Raw genomic sequence first — 4852 nt, 5'->3', positions numbered from 1 at the left:
TGTAAAATGTAGTACCTGGTTGTCCAAGTCCAATAAACTCTGACTGGTCTCTTTTGGATGTTCCACAAGTAGGGTTTAATGTTTAATACAAAGTTTACTTACTTGATTTTTTTTTTTTTTTGTTACATGGAATTTTGATTTAGCACAGTGATGTAGCAATACACTCAAATCACAATAAATGATAGTTACAAAGTGCAATTACAAATTACAGTTACAGAGTACAATTGCAACATTCAGCTGAATCACAATACAAATGTGATCCTTATTACCAGTCTCTGTTATACACTCACTGTAATGCCACTGGGTGTCCACTGTTCCCATAAAGTAGTACATAGGCTGAAATCAGCTCACTCTTTGCTCTCTTCAGAGTTCTTTATTTTTTTATACTTGGTGTGGTGTTGAGCCACATACACAATCCTCATGCAGGTCTGGCTAACTCAGGAATACATTTTGCACTCTTCTGATTAATTCAGGGACAAACATTTACAAAGCTGGTTGATCCACTGAGTTAGCTGGCTGATCCGCTCAGCAGATGTAACCTCCAGTCCCATTTGCATTGGGAAAAGGTCAGATTTCTTTGCAACACCCCTCATTAGTTGTGCTCTGCATTCTTCCCTGACCTACACAAGCACATCACCTTTCCCCATCTCCTCTGAGCCTGCTTCCATTAAAGGGGTTCGTTGACTGGTCACACCAATGTGCAAGTACAAAATATCCTGTTATTCCTATTGCTAGTAGACTGCAAGAAAGCAATATTTTTTTTTCTCTAGCTAACATAATTTTGCTCCTAATGGGAAGGAACTGGTTAACAATAAAAATAATGGAAAATAAAAACCCAGTAATCCAGTTCAAAAGTAAAATCTTAATTTCTATATTTGTCTTTTTGAGACATCCAACGCCTTATATTTCTATTTTTAAAATCCTACTGTTTACATTTGCTAACACTAAATCTATTCAAAGACTACCTCTATAGCACTGTGGGTCTCTGACATTCATAATTAGATCTTGGTTAAGTTTGATGTATTTTATTCCTTGTGTCAACGAAGAAATGCATATAATATATAATTAAAACATTTTAATTTTAGTTCTTCCATCATGGCAAAATATTTTCCCTGTCTGTAAACTGTTTTAGTAACATGTAACTTTATTCTCAAACCTTAAAAAATCCACTATGTATGGATAACTATTGTTCATAGAAATTCACAGTTAGTTGTAGGTGTAGTATAAATCAGCAGTACAAAAAAACAAATGGCTTGATGATTTATTTATATAGTGTTCCAACAGTTACTTCTAAAAGTTTGGACAACCAGGGTTTAAATAAATTGTTTGAATGAAACAGATATTTCACAGGATTGATGTCCAAGTGGAGTTTGAACTTCAATTTTGTGAATTCTATACCGTCAGGAAGGACAGATGGCTCTTTTAGAAATATGAAATTAAAAATGTAATATACTCTGAAAGGTTTTGGTTCAGGCAACATTTTTGTAAAATTGGAGATAGCAGCCTAGCAGAACCACACACGTCCTTCTGTCTCCACAAGGTCTTTTCCCTGATGTGTGTTAACACATTTACTATCAATAATGAGGACTTCCTATGATTTCTGACTCAGCTTTCTACTGATTGGTAATTAAGAAGAGCACTGTACCTTCTGTACCTCCCATGTAATAACAAACTAGAACAACAACAAGCATTACTGAATAGATACTGGTATTTCAAACCAATGCTGCTTCTTGCACTTAACCCCGTGGACAACTTTGTCATCCTAGGTACTGTAAGAAGAAATGTCACAGAGGAAGAGGGCAGGTAATTATGTGGATTTTGAGGAGGGGAGAGAAACCCTCTCTTTAGTGCCAGTTAAAAATATGAAAGATGTGGCTGCTGTTCACAAAATGATAATATATGCTGACTGAGGTATTACAAAACTCTTTTCAGATCCATCAGTCATTAAAAGTACAGCCTAGTTGAACCATATTCTTGAAGCCTGTTCTTTTTCCAAGTCAATACCCAATTTCCACCTGAACATTTATCTCAGATTTCTGTTCAAGATCAAAGCCTCCCATATATACAAGCAAATAATTCAACATAATGTGAAATGAATGGGAAAAAATAAATTGAAAATAAGAAAAAGAGGTAGCATCACAAATGCTAAGGACTGTTGCTTGTCCTCCACAGAAGTGTATAAAGACCCTCTTTAAGCGAAGCTTACTGTACATTTTTGATTTGTAAGCAGTTTTAGGAGCAAGCCATACATTTTAAAAACACTTACAAAAGGAAGTATGATTTTTACAGCCCTGGCTTTCGCTTGCCAACCACACTCATGTTTATACAGCTGGGCTTGTTAAAAAGCACTTTCTCAACTCTATTGCAAAAGCTCTTGAGAAGAAGGGAGGAAAACTAGATGTCTGATGCATACAGTTTTATAGGAAGTGCTACTGGCAAATGGTGAGGTCAAAATTATGGTTTGAATTACTAGTAAAATTACTGAAAGGGAATTCTTAGTGCTACCTAACAAAGTGCAGTTTTCCACTATAATGGAGAGCAGCACAGAAATAAACATCCCATTTTTATACTACAAAGAAGCACAATGTAAAGGTTTTGGTACATGTAATTAAAAATTCATCCCCCCCATATGGTCTGAGTTTAGGGGAGGCCACCAAGATGGTGAGAGGCGTATTCAAGTTCCATACATCACAGAATTTTGGGTATGAATTACTCTTGGTGTTTTGCTGCATCTGAAGTCAGAAAAAGATGGGTTTGGAAAAAAAAAAAAAAAAAAAAGGTTCCCAAATAGCTTCCCAAATGTTAGCTGGCATTCAAAATCTATCTTTAGTGGACTCTCCTGTAGTTTACACTGTGTTTTTCAATTGTTAAAATTTATTGATGCATATTTTCATGATATTAGTGGATCTTCTGTAACTGTGAAATACTGGTCAGAACCTGATATAGAAAAAGTAACCAACCAACATGGCTTGCAAATGCAAATGAAATTTAATGTGATTCAGACTTAACTTCTCTAGATAAGTAATTTTAATAATTCAAACATACTTTATTAGCCTATCCACTGTCATAACATACCTTGCATACTACAGTGCTCTATACAGATAATGTTACCAGCATTTTCAGCGATTATTACAGATCTCCTCATTCCTTCTTCTGGCATTCTCTGTCATTCTGCCCCTTTTACCCCAGCTTCTGTTGTATAGATGTCCTCCTGTATTCACTTGCACAAAAAGATAACAGATTCTATTCCTCTTTTTCACAAGACCTACAGATAAGGTAATACAAACACATGATGACCAGCATTCAACAGCAAATACATGGGATGAGGAAAAGATGATGAAGTTTTCTCCCACAGAGTCTCTGGTAAAATGTTCTCAATTTTCCTGATTAAAGTCATGCAGCTTTAAACACTAAAAACATTTTGAACAAGGTAGTTGTGGGAAGAAATTAGGATGAAAGAGATGAATTTCTACAGCATCTTTTAGCAGGCCTTAGAAATTATTTTTTTTTCCATGTGTCTCTGTTCTGAGAAGTTACCTGCTGAAAAGTTCCAGTCATGTTCTTCCTAGCTCTGGACTTCAACTTTTTTTTCCTGTACCAGCAAATACCAAAAAGTGGCATATTTCACTTGTTCATCTCTCCTCAGTAGGCAGCACTCTCTCATTCACTGCAGTGATAAAGAGCATCTGCCATTAATTCACACTGGTTACTGAGGTTAAGGGATTATAGAAAAGTAAAATTAGAAATACATCAGTTAACAGAAGATTTGCCAAGGCTGTGACATTTATCACAAATGTTTGTTCATATTGATGCTGAAATACCACAATGTCATTGTCAGAGAGACCATGTCAGTGTTACACTATGTGGAGGTTACACAGATGCTCAATGAAGAGCCAAATTTATAAGAGCAATCAAATGGAAGCTGCAAAACTGTAAAGGCAAATGAATTAGGGAAAGTAGCTCAGCTTACATTTGTGAGTAGACAAAGAAGGAGCTTTCAGCTTTCTAATCTGGCACTCCCATCTTCCTTTCCTTAAGATACCTCCTTTTCACTGCTCCTCCAGACTTATATTTTCCTGGCCAGCAGCAGGATCAGCAGCAGCTGCGAGGGTGGGTGTATTCCCACCCTCTGCCATTGCTTTGGGTCCGGGCCCCAACCCTTCTCTCAAAGCAAATTTGTATTCATGTTAAAGTACAACCATCCTCTAAAATATTTCTCTTGGCAGGCATAAAGACCATTCCGGTACTGAAAGAGGTCTCACCAGGTTTCTCACTTGTGTGTGTGTAGACACCTGTGTTGTGTCACGTATAATGGAATAACTGCAGTGTTTCTTTTTTATGTCTTCCTGTGGTGGTTTTACCTTCTAGGCAGCTGAACTCTACCACAACCGCTTTCTCACTCTTACTCCTCAGAAAAAGAGGGGAAGAAGGAAAGAAAACAAACAACTCATGGGTTGAGATAAGGATAAAGGGAAAATAATTATTAAGGTAAAATTATTATTAAGGGAAAATTAAATAATTTGGCAGAATTTGGGGCAGAAGCCATTGAGATTTCTCTGGTGATCGGAGTCACAAACATACTTCTCAGACCAGTCCCTAGTGTACAGTTTTATGAAAGGCAGTATACTTAATTGCTCCAAGCCTTACTTTAGCATTGCTGTAGAAAGATAGTTGAACACATCTTACATATATGTTACTGTTTTCTATTGGATGAATTCAGTACTTCTCAGATATACACACAATTTTGCACTGATTTCTTTTTAAATCTAGATCAGATAGGCCATCTGCACAAACCCTTGTGGTAGAGGGGATCTGATGTTACATTGCTCTGCAAAATTTCCCTTCAAATTGT

At 36.5% G+C, this 4852-nt stretch overlaps 1 long non-coding RNA gene across 1 annotated transcript; it reads right to left on the bottom strand.

Moving 5' to 3' along the window:
- On the bottom strand, positions 1-4122 carry LOC140001506 (uncharacterized). Its single transcript, XR_011806752.1, has 3 exons — positions 3971-4122; positions 3538-3667; positions 1-3265 (listed from the first exon to the last, which is right to left on the bottom strand). It is a non-coding gene; the product is annotated as an uncharacterized lncRNA (long non-coding RNA).
- Positions 4123-4852: the final 730 nt, after the last annotated feature.

This window comes from Anas platyrhynchos, chromosome 1 (assembly GCF_047663525.1).
Source record: "Anas platyrhynchos isolate ZD024472 breed Pekin duck chromosome 1, IASCAAS_PekinDuck_T2T, whole genome shotgun sequence".
Lineage (NCBI taxonomy): Eukaryota > Metazoa > Chordata > Aves > Anseriformes > Anatidae > Anas > Anas platyrhynchos.
The sequence above is the reverse complement of the archived record's forward strand: the minus strand, read 5'-3'. Positions and strand labels throughout refer to the sequence as shown.